General features: G+C 49.4%; 1 protein-coding gene across 2 annotated transcripts in view; it reads right to left on the reverse strand.

The window, feature by feature from the left end:
- The window catches only part of LOC119374063 (SH2 domain-containing protein 4A), a 64,486-nt gene that overhangs the window by 11,768 nt on the left and 32,978 nt on the right, over window positions 1–19,740 (reverse strand). The window lies entirely within an intron of this gene.

The following is a 19,740-nucleotide window of genomic DNA, read 5'->3' on the forward strand; positions in this document are numbered from 1 at the left end:
CCAAGAGTATTTTGACAAAAAAGTGGCTTCATTTATCAAAAAGTAAAGATGCCAAAAAGGAATTTTAAAAACAGTGTATAATTGGGCAAGAACAAAGTGATTAATTTACTTTTCCTATGACACTATTAATGCAGTTAGCATTCTTAGCCTACCAGTCTCACTTTAGTGTGCTGTTATCTAAGTGCTATTGTGCGACTTTCTTTAAAGAAACTCCTCTGACTGTTGGTCTCAAGCAACGTTCCTTCATCACAAGCATGATGCTCTACCTATTACACCATGGATGTATGCCTAGAAATCTCACACGAAACTATTTACAGCTTCAATCATGCAAGCCAACATAAAAGGGTCAGAACATAGGATAATATGCCATCTCCAAAACATGCAAGGTTGACCCCACCCAAATCAAAGGGTTCAAACTACATCACATGTAGCAAGTGACCCAACAATAGGTGTGCTAGTGTATTGGTGCATAAGAATTACAACATGGACTATATTAATGAGCACTAACAGACAATAATGCCAAGGAAAGTATAGGGGATGTTTTTAGTAGTAAATGTAAGGTAAATGTGAAGAAAGAAAAGTGGACGAAAAGATAGCTTGCCGCGGGCAGGGACCGAACCTGCGACCTTCAAATAACGCGTCCGATGCTCTACATGGACTATAGACCTTTTCACAGGAGAGAAGAAACGGACTGTGACAGTGGAGTCAGGCCCATAGCTGGGAAGGGGGGGGGGGCAGGGGCCCGCCCCCCTTCCCCAAAATTTTGAAGGGGGTGTTTTTACCAAAAATAAATAATAAAAATAAGTGTTTTTCTTAAACAGTCAAGGTTTTCAGCAAGTGCCCCCCCCCAAAAAAATTCCTGGCTACGGGCCTGAGTGGAGTACAAAGGCAGACAGACATCACTGCCAAGGTCACTGCGTTTGGGGGGGGGGGGGTGATGTTTATTTACCACAGATCAGAGGGGTTTATGGCGGCACCCAGGGAGCCTTCTGTGAAAAGGTGTATTGCACCTCTGGGCACCTGGAGATTAAATTGTCTACCGTTGTAGAAAAGGTATATTACTCTCGGAGAACATCAGTGACACATCCACATTGCACAAGAAGTGCCAATGAAAACAATTCACTATACTCCCAATAGTGTACAGTGCTTAGAAATACAAGCACGATAATCGAGCGGCGCCAGTTTTCAGACCAGTTGTGAGCACTGGATGACGACTCCTGGAGGACTGAATACAGTTGCAATCCATCAAGAAAAGCCCTTGCTTTACTCATATGCCATAATTCGTCAGTTCAGTAACCCCAGCTACCACCAGTGATGCTAAAGGCACTGGCCGCGATGCAGTGGCGCAGTCAGAAATCGTTTTCAGAGGGGGGAGCGAGGAATTATACAATGGGCTGAGCAGGCTGGGCAGATAGGTGTTATCTTGCATCGTTTTATGCTCAGTATGTCATGGTCGACCGAAGTGTTGTGGGGATGGGAGTTGGGAGGGAGGGGGGGGAAGAGGCACGTCCCGGGAGCGCCACCCCCTTGCTGCGGCCCTGCCGCCTGCATATGCAGGCCGATTATCACGTCTGCATCGCTTGCACACATCAGCCCATGGTCCACAAGAAAGAAGATTCAAGACATTCTGTTACACACGCCCTAAAAACGGTCTTGTCGCACTACGATAACACAGATACACACACAAAAAAAAAGACTATGACAATGCGAGAAATGGTGTATTGAGGGAGGAGCGAGAGGTCAGCGAGGTGTAGTTGTCGCCCCCTCCTTGAACGCGGCCCCCCTCTCCCCACAGCCTCACTTTGCGCGTATGTTGCATAACAGACGTCCGTTAATTCAAGTCCGGTTAATTCATTTTTCTTTTTCTTTTGCATTTAATGCGATCTTGGTAGAAGATCGCATTAAGCTAGGATCACGTGATCCTAACTAAGACATCATGTCGACGGCATCGTCGGCGTCTCTGTGGAACACGAAGCGAATTCCTGAACTAATTGGAGCAACGGGGCTTCGCGGGCAAACCGACACTGCAAAATCTGTAAGCTGGCTTTCCTGCAAGAATATTTTCCACACGGGTACTCGTTTCCCAACTGCTTTTCTCGATCTAAACGCGTTCACTCCTCCACATTCCGGCAAAGGTGCGCAAGCGCCAAAGAAGCTTTTCAAAAATTACTGCGCGAATGTTACGCCTCATTTAAGATAACATACTTGTTCGCGCATGCGCAGTAACTATTTTGCAAAGTGTCAATGACGAAATACAGGGAGTCGACCCGCGCCCTCGAGCGTGCCGGCCCAACGCCATAGCCGCGACGATGAGTGACGCCGTTTATTTGCGGCTGTCTAGAGCACGGAAGAACCAAGGAGGTTATAATTATAACCTCCTTGGGACGAACGTGACAAAAATTCGCTTCGTGTGAACTTGTGGAAATACAAAACGCTAATTCCCCAGCTTTCCCTCAAATGCTACATTCAGAGGAAGTGCAGCTGATGTGAGCTTAGTGAAAATGTTTTGCCTCATAAAGCGTCTCGTTATGAGCGGTCTTAACAGCTGCGAAAGACCGCCATTCCCGATACCGAAGAGTACAGAAAGAAACAAACAAAGAAACCGCTGGCGCTGCTGAGCTCACTGGAACTCGCATTCAGCTAAATCGCCATGGTGCTCAATTATATTGCTGCAATTTAAGGTCAATGACCGAAGCTGCATCCAACGTACCCGAGCTAATAAGCCCCGGCGGCGGGTGTTGGGCTGTACACTCGCGACAGACCATTTACATCAAGCAACACCCATCACCCTGTTACGTGTCTTGCTTTATAGGTTGTGTTGATTGCACCTGTATGTCAACAACGTCTATGTTCGGAGGCGCCCAGTAAAGACACGAGCACGGCTCGTAGCCACAACAAGAATGCCGTTTATTCGATCCGCACCCCTCCTATGTATCCGATGTCAGGGGCCGCTCCCATGCCCACAGCGCCATCCATTAGCTACTATACAAAGCACTCAGCGTCCACTACATCTTCCCTCCCGGGATAGTTACAGGTTCAACCTGCGCGGCGGTTTCACGGTACGGCCACAACGCGTACGCTTTAAGGCCCGACCACACGTACGCGTTGCAGCGCGTCAACGCGTGACTTCTTGACGCGGCGCCGCGCCCTCTCCCTATGGGGAGAGAGGGCGCGCAGCTACGCGACGCGGTGCACCCTCCCTCTCCATGGGGAGAGGGCGCGGCGCCGCGTCAAAGAGTCACGCGTTGACGCGCTGCAACGCGTACGTGTGTTCGGGCCTTAAGGCCTCAACACACGTATGCGTTGCGGCGCGTCAGCGCGTGACTGACGCGGCGTCGCGCCCTCTCCCTATGGAGAGGGAGGGCGCGCAGCTTCGCGTAGCCGCGCGCCCTCTCCTCCCATAGGGAGAGGGCGCGACGCTGCGTCAAAAAGTCACGCGTTGACGCGCTGCAACGTGTACGTGTGTTCGGGCCTTTAGGTTCACCACACTGAGGTACACTTGCTTGCACAGGTAAAGTTTGCACATCAGACGAGGGAGGCATCTCTCCAGGCGGCACAGGGGATGCGCATGAAGCACTTGGTGACGATGCTTCCGGCGATGACCTCGAGGCTGGTGCTCTCGGTGGACTTGAAGCTAAGGTTCCATGCGGTGGTGATGAAGCCATAAATGTTTTTCCTTGGACATCTTTGTCACCCACGAACGGCACCAGATGGCAACGGTTCCTCTGGACAACACCACTGGGAGTCTCAACCACATACGACCTTGGTCGCTGAGCTGGGAACACGACCGCTGCAACCTATATCTTTTATACACACTTCCTCCCCTATATTGAGAGGAATCAGAGGAGTGGCACGGTGACGGCGATTGCAGTCCTGTGCCTGTTGCAACTTCGCAGCGAGGTGCTGCGAAGTTGCAACAACAAGTTGCGAACTTGTGCGAGGTGTTGGCAAAATTAAGGCCACCAAGACCAGAGACGGCATGGTCTTCTCGCACTCTGTTTACTTGCTAGTCATTGCTGTAGTCATGCTAGCATGATGTGCATGCTCGGCTCTTTTATGCCTCCAATGGAATCGCTTAAAATAATGTTTTCGTCGATAATGCAGCTCTTAACTCCACAATTCTGTCGATTGATGAGATCATGGCCGAGTGTGCCAATGCGTGCAGTGGTGGTGAAGTTTGGGAGAAAGGGTTGTGTTTTTGGTCTTTCACTGTTGCGAGACATGCGGCCATTTACAAGCCACGCCAACCTGGCACTATGCCGAAAATGCTGAGCAAGTGAGCTGAGAACGTCATTGCTCGTTGGATTACCGCCGGTGCATCCAGCGATAATCTTGTTTATGGATGTGAAAGGATCACGACGGAAGGTCGCTTCAAGATACCGTTTTAGGTGCTGGCCACCCAAAGACACTGGGTTTATTCGGAAAAAATGTACACTCAAGTTATCATGGTAGGAGCCAAGTGGCACAATGGGTATCTAATTAGTGCAGGAAAGTAAGTCTCTCAAGTCGATAATTCATTCTAACAGCTCAACTCCCACCTACCACAACGAATTTGCTCGCATTGTGCTGATCAGATGGAAAAAAGGTACAGGAGCCAACGCTGCACATTTTTTTTTTTTCATCAATAACCACTGAGATATGATTGTCGATTTCACTACGACTCTCACTTTTACTTTTTCCCCCATTTCCTGGCTCCTACATTCTTTTTGCACATGGCCTTGAAAAATGTATCAGCAGGGTTCTACTTTATAAAGTATGCTAGCATGACGTGCTGCCTGCAAACAGCAAATGCCCCTGTGTTTTTTTTTTTTTCAGAACCAATTAATTGGCTTCCGTGTAAACGAGACCAGTCTCTAACCTGTGGATAAACCTGTAGCCTTACTGCAAGTGCTTTGACTTGTTAAGAATGTTCTTACCAGTGTAGAACCATGTTTTGCAAATAAGTTGCAATTTCATTTATTTGCCAGTGTGTCGTAAAGCATTAGGTTTTATCTGTTGCTACATGAAGCAGCTGCTGTAATAATGAAGCAACAAGCCTTGTGTTAAAATGTGCCTTTTGTTTTGTAGGACCCCACCAAGACGCATCATGTGCCGACAGTGACATACAATGGAAGCTTGTTGACTTCAAGGGAATTTATTGTGCGCCTGGAGGGCCTTGCTATTAAGGAGACTAGCCTTTTGGCAGCCATTGCCACACAAATCGCGCTATACTGGGCGCTGAACATTGTTTTCAGCAAGAAAGCTCAGCGAACCTTCGATCTCCTGTGTCAAGTTCTGAAAGTTCAGAGCGTCTTGCGGCCGACGTCACTCGTCCGTGTGGCTCTAACCATCTTGAGCCAGTGAACAGCCAGACTGATTTCAATAAAGTATTTTTCTCACAAATAGATGTGGATTTCTGCCCTCTCCTGGAGCATTTGTGTCAGACTTGGCGCAACCCGATGAAAATCATGTTCCTCAAAACTTTTTTTCATTTGCCGATGGGAGAGCTGGACTGCTGGTTTCTTGAGGAGCACTCAATACAAGCAAAGGTTACTCCATCGAGAGGCATTGAGGATGATTAACTGCATGCTGCTCCGATGAGGAATGTTGTGAAAGAGTAACTGTCGCTCCCATGAGGGTATTGAGAGATAATGTCCATTTCTCCCTGCGGGACTAATGGGAAAGAGTAATTGTTACTCCATTTAGGTGTCCAGAAAAAGCAAGCATTGCTCCCGTGGGAGTATTGACAGAGAGCATCCATTCCTCCTTGTAAAGAGAAACCGTCGCTCCCCTGGGAGTATTGAAAAAGACTATCTCTTCCTCCCTCGGGAGTATTTGTAAGGAGCAAGTGTCACTCCCATAGGAGTATTGACCAAGAGCATCCGTTCCTCCCTTTAGGAGTTTAGGAAAGGAGCAACGGCTGCTCTTTAGAGGAGTAATTGAAAAGAGTAACTGTCGCTCCCTTGGGGGTTTTGAAGAAGACTATCTGTTCCTCCCTTCAGGAGTATTGGGAAAGAGTAACCGTCCCTCCCGTGGGAGTATCGAAAAAGACTATCCGTTCCTCCTTTGAGGAGTATCGAGAAAGAGTAACCGTTGCTCCCGTGGGAGTTTTCACAAAGAGCATCCGTTGCTCCGTCAGTTACTCCCTGAAGGAGCAAGTTCTACGGGGAGTAACGGTTCGTCCCGTCGCAGTTACCCCCAAAAAGGAGTAATGGGTGTGGCAGGTTAGTTACTCCCCTAAAGGAGTAACCTCGACCCCCCATTTCCTCCTTTACTTTTTAGAGTGTACCGTACGCATCGAGCAACTCGCGCAGCTAAAAACGTTTTCGGATCGTGGTACATTTAAAGGGACACTAAAGGCAAATATTAAGTCGACGTTGATTGTTGAAATAGCGGTCCAGAAACCTCGTAGTGCTGCTTTTGTGCCAAGGAAGTGCTTATTTTGAAATAAAATCACGTTTTTAGTGCTCCGCATCGCGTTAGCGCGCTTCAAATCTCCCGCCTGAAAATACGACTTTCATACGTCACTGCTGCCGTGCCCAACGTTGCCCGCTTTTACTGCGCGGCCGCCGACACTAGTAGCAGCCGAGCGGAAGTAGCGGGACCCACAGTAGCAACAACGGCGCTGGGGCAAAGACTTGCTCGGATGGGCACATTCAAAGCCTTCACCAAGTTGCGGTTGGTCTCGTAATCCCCAGTACGAAAGGGCAGCGAGCACACACGCAGAGGTTTTGACTGTTTAGCACACTGGCGCAATGGCATGACACTAAGCCACTTCGAGCGTAAGGGTTCATTCCGCGGCACCCAGTGAAAAGACACACCGGTTTCCTTGCTGCAGCACTGGCGTTGTGCACCATTCGGGCATCAGGCAATATCACACGCATGCGGCATTTTGTCGAACTTTCTGTCAGAGCGACTTTCACGAGCGCGCAAAACACGCACGGCAGTACGCGATCCCGAAACTACCAATGAGACGGGCGAGGCGCAGTTGGCGCAGTTCGGCGAAAACGGAACCTTTGAACCACGCGCGCCGTTCCCCATGGCAACGCCACGGAGGTTTTGTTTTCCATGAATCAAGCGGAAAGGAACAAACAGCATTTTATTACGTCTTTTGATGCTCGGAATGTTCTTTTTTTTACTGCTGCTAGTTTGATTACTAGTGATTTATTGTAGGCCGACTTCCATACGTCATCGGGATCACTTCGAAAATGTCCCACTCGTGGCGCTCATCATGTGATACATTTAGCTTAATTTCTCGGTAAGTAGGGCACTGCTGTTGATAATATTGCCGTTTTAAAGTTGTCAAACATTGGGCTTTCACTGTGACATAAATTGTTTTTTGCCTTTAGTGTCCCTTTAAACACGGAACGGTAATACCGTAGCGTAAGCGGTACGGTATTACTGACACTGTTAAAGGGACACTAAAGAGCAAAACGATTTTTCTCGCATTAGTAAAGTAGTCTTCCACGATACCAAAAACACCACGCTTGCTGCGAGAAGGCGCTTAATAAGCGAGAAAACGCGCAAAAAGAAAATACAGGTGGCGACGCCACCTTGGAATTCCCGCACCATTTGCCGTGACGTCACATATTTTTGACGGCGCCTGCTTGGGCCTACGTAGTTCCTAATCGGTTAAATCGAAGTACATTGTCCTATGAGGGGGCCAGAGACTTGACATAACGAGTTTGTGGAAATTTCGTCGAGCCAGTGGCGCCAAAATAGGTTAAATGCTCTTTGAAACCTTTTACCTCACGAATTACAAAGTTCGGCGCGAAATTTAAAAATGAAACTTTGTACTTGGTTTTCTCCTGTAATAATAAACCTGTGGTGGTGAAATAAATTACACAAGAGTTCTCCGAGCACACTTTATCAATCTAAACCAATTCATTGTTTCTCTTTAGTGTCCCTTTAAAATACTCTAATGTAAATGCGTAATAAGACGAAGGTGGAGAACGACTAATGTCGGTCAAAATGGGCAACCGTGAATAAAAGACGAGTGAAAGTGCACGCCTCGCCTACTCCCGTGCTTCTGGAGTCAACCAATGAACACGCTTGCTTCTCTATCTGCACCCTGTAGAACTAAATACTACAGTGTACAAGCGCGCTGATTCGGCTACTTGAAATTAACGAGTTATCCAACTCGAATGACAAGAACAATTCGATTCGTAAGAATGGTGCCTGCCTGAGCTAGTTGGTCGCACATCGTGAGGAGGGTTTTTAGCAACGCACTGACTTTTGCACTAGTGCACTACAGAAGCATATTGCAATAACATTCAAGCACCGGAATATTACTATGGGGCTCTTATGAAGGCTAGAAATATTTCGATTCATTGCAAATCTCATGGAAAAAATCATCTCAGGAGAACTCCATACTTCACTCGCTAATGAAAAAATAAGGGCTCATGCAGTTGAGTGTTCTGAATTAACCTCTTCGGCGATTATTTTCGACACTAGCAAATAAACATAATATCAGATCAATAAAATTGCACTTTATGAAATAACACTCTAAATACATCTATGTGGTTATCAGCAGACACTCTATACAAACGCCGTGATGTACAGCAGTGCCTCAATGCCAAAGAGCCACACTGCCTCTAATGCATTCCCCTAAGAAAACTCCAAGGCGAATGCCAGGTTTTTTTTCTTCTCAATCGACGGGTCGATCATCCCCCTCATTCTCTGCAAGCTATCTGCACCTCACCTGGTTTTGCGCTAGCTCCATGATCGGCGCGATTACGGAAGCAGTGTAAAGCGACGATGTCGTGATGGCGTCATCACGTGACATCACGATATATGACGCCATGATGACGTCACAAGTTTTGACGATCTATGACGTGATGATGACGCCATCACATGATTATTTTTTGCATCAATCGATTGACGCCGCCGACGGTCAATTTTCGTGTTTGATAAAGCATCTGATGCTTTCGCATTAATATTGCGTACTGAACGTTAAAGGGACCGACAACCAACTTTTGTGGTACCTGTTTTCTTGAGTGCAACGGGAAGCTTACCGGTCAGAGCTTCTAATCACGGAGTGGTAACGCGGAGAACGCCGTAAAACATTTGTAATCAGAGTTTTTCGATCTGCAGCGATTATGCAGTCTTAATATCACATGCTGCAAACAGTGAGAGGTGAGCGCGATAGCGATTATACGCCAGCAGTGGTGACAAGTTATGCCCTAAGTATAAAAAGGCAATGTTACGTTTGCAAAGCCTGCGGTGCGGCGACTACTGCTTTCTAGTCTATTAAATTATTTTACAATAGTTATAGCGTTTTTCTGGGGCATCTTATAGAAGTACTTTGGCCGTACACAGGTCGCTTTATCACATTTTAGTCAAGCCAAGCCAAGCTAAGCCTTCGAAAACGAAACAAGTGGTAGGATACACCAGCAGTGTTGTTCATGAAGTGGTAGCAATCCTCCACAGAACAGTAAGTCGATGGCATTTTGCGAGCAGCAGTGCAAACTCGCGTGCTACTCTTCAAAAGTCCGATACGACGAGAGCAGACGAGAGTCGAGTATACGCGGGAAGCGCCGCCGGACGCCGCACGCATGCGCCGCAGCCTCTGTTTCACTGGAAGCCACGAAAGCAGCGCCGCATCTCATGCTTTACTTCTTTTACCTTAGAAACAAACGGGATTTGACAATAACATACATATTCAAAATTTCAGCCCTCGTTCTGGTGCGTGTAAAAGCATTGGACTACGTACAACAAAGTGCTTAAGACTGCATACGTCTAGTTCATGGCGCTCGCGCTAGGCTGCGCGACATGCCAATTTTTGTTACTTTTAAACGCGATTTAAAAATATAAATCCTACTCAGATCACGAATAGTATTCTGGAATCTGTCACTATAATTCACGGCCTTTTCATTTCCACCAGGATCTAATCATCCGTTCTGGCCAGTTGTCGGTCCCTTTAACAACCTGGCCTTACATACCAAACTGTCCTCCACCATGTCAACTCCTTGCCATGCGCGAAACAGCTTCGCTTATCATCCACTTCACAGAGTGAAACGGCTCCTCAACTTTTTTTAAATGTTTATCGTGATAACAATTATATGGACGCTCTCCGCGGATTTTTGCCGTCGCCATTGCCGTAATTTTCTGTATAAAGACCAAATTAATGACATCACGCGCATTCTAGCCGCGGGTAAAAGCTCGCGAGCGCTGGCGACGAACGCGGCTGAAGCGGAGATTAAGCTAGCCGGCCGTCTGTCTCCGTCGCACGGACAGCGCATGAGATAACATCTTCCTGCCTGCGGGCCTGCCGTCGATTGCTCATCAAACAGAGAGGAAACGCCCCGCCCGTCTTTCGTAAGGAGCATGAAAGGACGCCAGAGGGACGGGGGGAGGGGACCACATCGTTCGAAGGGCGCAGTCGCATGCGCGCGCGCCATCTCGAGGTATCAGGAGACGGCTAGTAAACTTGCTGTGCTCTCAACGCTTACTTCGTGTTTAGAGAACTCAGAGCAAGAAAACGCTTCGGTTCCTGGAGCGGCCATATTCCCTTAAACCAGTGTTTTGTTGAGTTACGCGAGATCGAATCCAAAAGAGTTAGCTACTAGCCTTACTTCGTTTAACAATATAATTTGTTGGTATCGCATTCATTGCTTCGCCCTAAAGCGAAACTGAGTTTTTTTACCCGTCAGCTATTGACCACCGAAAGCGAGGGGCGGACGTGTAACATGGGGTAGCCGCTTCACTGTGGGCCGTCAGCGACGGGCCCGCTACTGACAGCTGCGTATTTGCGGCTGCTCCGACCAGGATATATGCTTTTATTAATGAGATGACATTTCTAAAAAGCAAGCAAAAAATTCGAATTGGAACCCTAGCACGTGAGCTCCAAAGGGCAGGGCCTTTTAGGGGGTATTTACCGCAGAGTGATTAAACTCGGACGTGCTGGTATCAGCAATTACGAAAAAAGTATATCCGAGGAAAAGTGTGAACGCGTTTCCACCGTTCGCGTGCTCTTCCATAAACGCGAAGCAAGGAAAATTCGATATTGTTCCATATATATACTGCTAGCGATCCCAGATTTCATTCCGCGATGTCCGGAAACAGAAATGACAGACATTTTAGCAGCGAACATGTAGTTATTACTGAACATTGCTTTCCTTACGTGCCGTGCGACGCTTGAAACGAGCTATCAGCAGCGTTTCTAGAACAGACGACGTCCGAATCGCCGTCGCACTTTCTCGCTACCGAGAGGCCTAGACGTCACGAGCCTCTGCGGAGAGTGCGTTTGGCTGTCGAGCCGACTTGCAGAACAGACGCTGCGTCGGCACCGTGCATGGCATCGTGGCTTATTCGGGAGGCACGCGCGAGCGCTATTTATTCAGCGGAATAATTCTTGGTCCATTGTTGCGACTTTGGCAGCCCCAAGATCAAGCTGCACATGTTCTGACGCGCCGGCCGTGCGATTGCCGGTGACAGACGCCCCCAAACCCGAGACTTTGGCGCAGTTTGGCGCAATTTTCGTCGATATTATCAGGATGGCGCAGTAAATACAATTTGGCGCAGTTGGCGCAGGAGTGGAATCACTGTCATTGTCATAGCAGCGTTAGCCGGAAAATACAGGGGTTTACACAACAGGTGAACAGAGTTGCGCCTGACGAACTTCCATATAGCCATGACCTAATAGGAACAGCGAACCGCTTCATGGCAGCACTGCCGCCAAAAAACGCTTTAGGCATGGCGTTAAAGGGACCCTGAAACGGTTTTTTGAAGTTTTGTCAGCGTTTAGGCAGGAGCATCACCAAATCATTCGCACCAGAAATTAAGCGACGCACTGTGTACCAAGGCCGCTACGGAATTTATATCTATACCCTCCTCCTCACCACTGCCTTGCACCCTCAACTCACAGACACCCTGACATCACCGGCGATCGCAGCGCTCTCATGAGCGCACTCGACGGTTTGAGCTTCGCCCACTCATGGTCTCTGTGCGCCGACGGGTTGCGCGCAATCTCGGAGGCCCAACAAAGACGAAGCTCGTGGAGTGGTTGATATCTGCTCCGACAGGTGCCGCCACACTACCAGCAGATCTTATTTTATTCTCCTGTACGGCGACAATCTGCAAAAGCATGCGGACAAACAAAAATAATTCGAGAACGATCACCGATAAGCGTAAACTCGGGCAATGTGGTTGTGTCTTCAGGGGTGACGTTACAGCCACAAAAACGTGGATCGTGGCGTTGAACGGATAGCGAGAGCACGACGCTCATTGCAGCGACGAGCTGAAGGGATTCCGCTCGCCAGATGCCTCACGAACATTGCACGATGTCGCAGCTTTACAAGTCACCAATTGCTAGAAATTGCTAGATACGTGGTACACAACAAGGCTAGGGCAATTACGTCCAAGAAAAGAAACCTCGAGATAAACACTGTCGCTCAGCTCACGTCAACACGGAGTACGTTGTAACACAGGCAGACGACGCTCGCTGCCCACAGGAGGTTCAGTGACGTGTACTGGACATATCCAATCAGATCAGCCGCCTGCGTGACGTCGCGCTTCCAATACGACGCGCACTGGAAGTGGGCGGTTTGAAAACGCGTTTGGCTGAGCCGCTGTGATCGGTGGCGATTCGCAGCTTTAAAGCCTTGTAATAAATTACGCAGTTTTCGCACAGAGCTTAAATCGGTCTGTAAATGATCCTTAGGACTTGCTCTATCGGCTCAATGTGTTCGTACAAAATCGTCAAAACCGTTTCAGGGTCCCTTTAAATAGTTAACCGATAGCAGTTACGACCCTGGATTCGTGAGTTCGTGCATGTACTAGCGTCGATGAGGTTTTCTAACTTCAGCGGCGCGATTTTTTATCCGATGCACGTGCGCTATCGGAAGCTGCTCGCAGCAGCGACGCGGTGTTCGCGACAAAAAAAAAAAAAGGCCATGTATGCGTCTCTGAGCACCTAGAACCACTTCAGGTTAGGACCCCTAAAAGCCTGAACCACTCGGAGCTCGAAGGAGAGAGAGCGATTTCTTTCTCGCCTTCGCTTCCCTACCCCTACGGGCGCTATCTCCTCCTCACCGCTTCCTCCTTTAGGAGACATGTATTCTACGCCAGTACAGATCGCCATGTTACCGTTTTTTTTTTTTTTGCTTTCTTGTAGCTGCAAATGTCACCAACTTACCCTTATCAAGACTTCGCGCTTTTCGGCTACACGCTGTTGCCACCGCGGAAGTGATTTAAACCTCCTTGTGCGAAACCCACTCACCACGGAGGTTAAACCGGCTGATAGCACACGGTAGCCAAGTGAGCCGACAAGCGAGAAGGGGCGTGCTACTGCATGGCAAAGCGTGGGTGCGAATAGATCATAGATGTTTCCCGTATAGAGACCAACAGACAGCGTGTACCCTGGTCGACGCGACGAGTCTTCCTGGGCCTTAGACGTCCCCTTTTCGATGCGCGGTATCATTTCTGGTTGAACTTTTCGAAGAGGCTTTCCTTAGCTAAGTTTTAACGCTAAGTGAATCAAGAAAACGGACGTGATTTAAAGAGATACATCACACGGATGCTAGAAAACTAACGTGCTCTGTTACTAACGTCATTTCCGTCACGGAAATGGCGTCGGAAAATTATTGGTGGAGCCCGGCATGAAAGAATGTCGAGTTGAAATTCAAGTTACGGAGGCGCTGAACTACGACTCGGTTCAGGCGATAACGAGAAAATTCGAACCAACTGCCCCGCCACGGTGGTCTAGTGGTTATGGCGCTCGACTGCTGACCCGAAGGTCGCGGGATCGAATCCCGGCCGCGGCGGCTGCATTTTCGATGGAGGCGAAAATGTTTGAGGCCCGTGTACTTAGATTTAGGTGCACGTTAAAGAACCCCAGGTGGTCGAAATTTCCGGAGCCCTCCACTACGGCGTCTCTCATAATCATATCTTGGTTTTGGGACGTTAAACCCCAGATATTATTATTAGGCCGCGCCTATAGTGCCGGCAGCCGGCATATTATCCCGGAAAAAAAGCTGCCGGCAGTTTTTCCCTATTGGATGCCCATTACCATGTGACTTATCTGCCGGCACATTTCCGGTGAGCCTGTCGTGCCGGCAATACATGTGCATAATTGTGCATGATGCCCGTGTCACTGCGGCACTTTGCCTGGCTTCGAGAGACGTTTCAACGCTATAGACATCGATGGTTTTCCACAAACGAGAGTACATTATTTTCCTGTTGCTCAGTGAAGGCCCTCTGCGCCCTTCGGGCGCGGAAAACTAATCGTGGCTTCGCCCTCGCTTCGCGAGTGCGGCCATTTCGCTGACGCTCAATGGCCGGTTGGCAGGGTCACGGTCACGCGCTACTGGCCGCTGTCGCGGCCACGCGCTGTTTAGCCCGCGCGCCTGCCCCTTCGGGGCAGGCGTACGGGCTGGTCAACTAGAGGAGTCAATGGACGCCCGAGGCTGGCATCTCCGGTATCGCGAGGCCGCCAATCCATCGTCAATTTGACTGTGACTGCAGGAAACGTGCACTTCTTGTGTTACCAAGTGGCAGCGACCGGAAAAAGAGCCACGTTCACGCGGAGCGCCGTTACCGACTACACTACACGTGCGGACAGCCGATGGCGTACGATCAGACACACGAACAAAAGCTCGAAAGGGGCCGTCCCGCAGAGGTCACGTGGTCGCGGGTGGCCAATAGGAAAGAACTGCCGGTAACCCGTCGACCGATATAATTGACCGGCAGCCGGCAATATAGACACTACCATTATTATTATATTATTATTAATTCGAACCAACTGCGAAGGGCGAAAATATTGAATATGAAATGAAGCGTCACAAAATACGCGTCATATATTATCAAAACAAGTCTTGTCAGAAATTGTGTCTCGAAGCGAACAATTTTCAAAAATGAATACAAATATTCGAGAAAAATGGGTTTGGAATATCGAATTGAATACGGAACATTATTTTTCAGTTGGCAAAGCAAGCACGAATGGTCGCGGCAGCTTTCGGCTGACTTACAACAGTGCAGGGGCGTAGCCACAAATTTTTTTCGGGGGGGGTTCAACCATACTTTATGTATGTTCGTGCGTGCGTTTGTATGTGTCCGTGCCTATATACGCAAGCAAAATTGAAAAATTTCGGGGGGGTTTGAACCCCCCAACCCCCCCCCCCCCTTGGCTACGCCCCTGCAACAGTGGGCACCACAGAAGCTGCCCGTGGACTGCGTCTGTGGGCCTTTATCAATGGCAGACATGCTAAAACAGGAAAATCCTTGCAGACACGTACAGACAGGATCCACCAGATTTACAGGAAACGACTCGTTAGTATCCAAGCCGGTATCATTTTTAACATTTCTACTTCAAGAAGGAAACGTGTGTCTTTTGTGACGCCTGACGCCGTAACCAAATAAAATAATAGCTTCCCGAATGTCAATGCTAGAAATCAGCCGCTGCGAGTTCAATACTAACGAGGTGTTTCCCTTAGATGTGGCCGACACTCTATACATAAGGCTATTACGGAACATTTGAAGAAATCCAATACCGAGATCTCTGAGCCAATACAAAGCTTTTATTTCAAATCCCATATATTCAATCAAATTAAATGTCTGTGTAAATACGTTGAGAGAGTTTACCATCCTCCTAATTTACTTAAGCTGAGGGTTTCGCCAGCGTAGGAGTATGTGCATATATACATTGGAGTGAGAGGGGACAGAAAGGCCCTAGAAGGAGGGCAGAAGAAAATTAAAAACAAAAAGCAAATAAAATAACACCGCGTGATCTCTTCAACAATACCAGGTTGGTATTAGTAGCCTTGATTACTCTACTGTATTTTGATACGATGTACGTAGTTCGAATAACAGCTAGAATTTTGAGAAGAAGCCAATGGATTGAAGGTAATGAAACGCGACATCGAGCGATTGCATTTGCGTTGGTCGTCAGGGACCTATCACATGCGCCTCAGTGTCAAAGTCGCGCAGAAGACATTAGTTAAGTTCTTCTTGTTTGTTCTACTCGCCTCGCTGGTTGCGCGACATTTGCTGCTGCCGCCAAGGAAGCTGAAGACGAGAACTTTTCATCTGCTGGCACCTTGAGGAAACGACCGCTCCGACATCATCTGGATAGAGACGTTTTCGTTTCTCTTCTCCCCCTCCTGTCACTGCACCCCTGCTTTTATTCCCTGTCTCCCCATTCAAACACTCTTACAGTCCAATCGGAAAGCAGGAGTAACTCTCTCCTTGTCTCCCGGTCGGCTGCCGCTGAAAACACCAGGCCCGGATTCCTCCTCGCCACCTCCTCGCAGGAACCACCGCCTCTCGCCCACTCGTCGATTCGCCGCCGCTGCTCAGCTCCCTTTCAACCCGGTTTCCGGAATGTTCGGCCTCATGCGTTGACGGGTCGTAGGAAAGCACCTCCGGGTACGTACTTGCCATGCTGGGCTGACGGGCCATCAATACAATTGGCCGTGCATCATTGCCGCCGCCTTTGGCTGTCACAGCGAAGGCGCAAGTGTACCTTCCGTCCCTGTAGCCCGGCTAGGCCACGGTCTCCCGTAAGGCACCATAATTGACCCCTTCGGGAGACGTGGGTCTTCGCGTCCTTTGTGACCAGCAGACAGTCGTCGTTCCACCATCCGGTACCACCGCCTCCGTGTTGGCGCAGGCACGCCGGCCGCGGGGCGGGTAACAATATGGAGGTATTCGGCGAACGTACGAAGTTCGACCCCAACACCTCCCCTCCAACTGTGTTGCACTGTATCTATGACATGCGACACACACACAACCGCATATTCACACATGTTCACTGACTCGACACGTGAGGCACCACTGTCACTCGTACCTCATTGACTCTGCCCAGCGCACGCGCTGACAAAGCATGTACCCCCCCTTAACTCGCTGTCCCTTTTATGCATCATCGTTAGGAGTCACCAACCGCGACATCGCGTCAGCATTAGCGTTCAGACACCCCTTTTTGTGTTCAATTTCCAGGTTATACTTCTGTAACGCCAACGCCCAGCGTGTCAGCCTCGCGCTCTGCGGAGTGGTTAGAGTCAGAAATTTGAGTGGGTTGTGATCGGTAATCACCTTGATTTTAGCGCCAAAAAGCCAAGCGTCCAACTTCCCCAGTGCCCAAATGATTGCATAAGCTTCCTTTTCTATGGTGGCCCATCGGGTCTGAGTCGGGCTAAGCTTCTTGCTCAGAAAAGCGATAGGGCGCTCCTTGCCCTCCAGATCCTGCTGTGCCAGGCACGCACCAACCGCGTAATCGGACGCATCTGTGGCGAGGATAAATTCTTTCCTCGGATCTGGGGCTTGCAACGCCGACGCCTGCACTAGACAGTTTTTCACCTTGTCAAAAGCTTCCTGCGCCTCTGTATTCCACGGTAATTTCTGCGGAATACGTCGGCCAGTTAAGTTGGTCAGAGGCATAACGACTTTAGAGTACTCGGGCACGTAGTCCCTATAATAGTTGGCTAGCCCTAAGAAACTCCGTAGTTGTCCCTTCGTTTCGGGAGCCGGGATCTCCTTTATCGCCCTGACCTTCTCTGGATCGGCCCCGTGCCTGCCTGATCCCACATTATGCCCCAAGAATTTCACTTCTTGTTGTGCAAACCGACATTTGCTTACGTTTAGCGTCAACCCTGCCTTCGCCAGAGACGCAAGCACCTTGTCCAAATGTTCCAGGTGCTCGTTCCAGTTCTCAGAGTATATCGCTACATCGTCAATGTAAGCGCAAGCGTAATGTCTATGTGGGGCCAGTACACCATTGATGACCCTCTGATAGGTGCTGGCGGCATTCTTTAACCCAAAGGGCATCACTTTCCATGCGTACTGGCCTGAGGGAGTGGCAAAAGCAGTACAAACCTGCGCGTCCTCGTCGAGAGGTATTTGCCAGTAACCCCTGAACATGTCTAGCAGAGTTATGTACTTGGCTTTCGCTACCTGGTATAACAGATCAGTCGCCACGCTCATGGGAAATGCGTCTGTCTCTGTTATTTCGTTCAGTCTCCTGTAATCGCAACAGATGCGGATGCCACCATCCTTCTTTGATACGCAGACCAGTGGATACGCGTGCGGACTTTCAACCGGGTATATCAATCCCCACTGCTGGAGCTCATTTACCTGCCTCTCTACCTCGTGCACCAGCGCCACCGGCACCCTGTAGGGGTATGCACGTCTCGGTTGCTCTCCTGCTTTGATTTGTATTTTGTGTGTTCCCACTTTGCAGGTGCCGGGTTTGTTTGCGAATACCCTCGGATGCCTCGCGATTAAGTCTCGCAGCTGTTCTCTCTGTGTGGGCTCAAGATGTGCTATTTCGCCAGGCTGCAGCGTCGCCTGCGCCTCTAGCCCGCATGGTGGGACCGGAACCTCTCCAAATTCCTGATCGCCCTCGAATATCACTCCTACTGCAGTTACTCGGGTGTGATATGCGCGAAGCTTGTTAGCGTGAATGGTTCTGCGTGAACCGTCATCGAGCTCAACTAAATAACTGTACGGTCGCAGTTTTCCGACTACAGTCATCGGTCCCTTCCATTTTGCCACTAGCTTCCCCTCTCCTTCCTTCTCGAGCCATAATACTTGGTCCCCTGTGACAAACTGTTTGTCTGTGGCCCTCAAGTTATAGCGTCCTACGTACTCCTTCTGACTGACTTCACTTTGACGGGCGGCTCCTTCGCTAGCTTCTTCCAACCTACTTCGGAGCTTCGCAAGATATTCCGCTGCTGGCATACCCAGTGATTCCGGAACTTCCCAGTCTCCTGACCAAGTCCTTTTGAGAATAGATAGGGGCCCGTTCGGCACCCGCCCGTACATGAGCTCGAACGGTGACCGCCCTGTAGTCGCGTGCGGAACCTCACGATATGCCCATAGCAAAAACGGGATCATCCTATCCCACTCGCGCCCGTGTTCACTGACAATGTGAGAAAGCATTCTTTTGAATGTGCCGTTCCAGCGCTCCACTAAGCCGTTGCTTTGCGGGTGATCAGGTGTGGAAAACCTCGGTGTTGCCCCCAGTCTTTGCAACATCTCCTGTGTCAACCTTGACGTAAAGTTGGTGCCCTGATCTGAGCAAATTGTCTCTGGCACCCCATGTTGAGAAAATATCTGCAGTAGCGCGTCACATGCAGCCTTTGCCGTTAGTGAACGGAGGCATACCACTTCTGGCCATCTGGTATGTAAGTCTACGACACAAAGAGCATAGCGGTGACCTCTAGCCGAAGGGGGTTCCATAGGACCGATGCAGTCCATGTTTACTGTCTGAAACGGCGCGCTGGGCCTGGCCAGTGGCGTTATCGGTACCCTATCTATCTGCCTCGTCGGAGATTTCACCTGACATCCATGACACGATCTACAGTACTCCTTTACGTCTCGCGACATCTGCGGCCAGTAAAATGAGCTTTTCACCCGTTGTAGTGTTTTCCGCTCTCCTAAATGACCTGCCCATGGTGAATCGTGAGCCATTTTCAGCACTTCTTTGTGCCTGTGCGATGGTAGCACTAGCTGTTTGCACATGCGACCCGCGAGGTGTTCCTGATGATATAATAGCTCGTCCTGAACAAGCATACCATGCGTTCCGGCCTTTGCCTGCGCCCAAGCGTCTCGCAAAGCCGGGTCTGCTTCCTGAGCCTCACGAAACTCCTGTCGTTTGCTTTTGACCGGCTCGGAACCTTCGCTGTCACTCTCCGCGGTTATGACGCCCACAATCGCCCGTTGTTCCTCGCATGCCTCCTCTGACAGCTCTACCATGGCTTCGGTCTCCTCGACTGCTGAACACTCGTCTGGCACTATGTCACGTTTAACCCTTTCCTCGAGAAGTTG

Source organism: Rhipicephalus sanguineus, chromosome 1, assembly GCF_013339695.2.
Source record: "Rhipicephalus sanguineus isolate Rsan-2018 chromosome 1, BIME_Rsan_1.4, whole genome shotgun sequence".
Taxonomy (NCBI): Eukaryota; Metazoa; Arthropoda; class Arachnida; order Ixodida; family Ixodidae; genus Rhipicephalus; species Rhipicephalus sanguineus.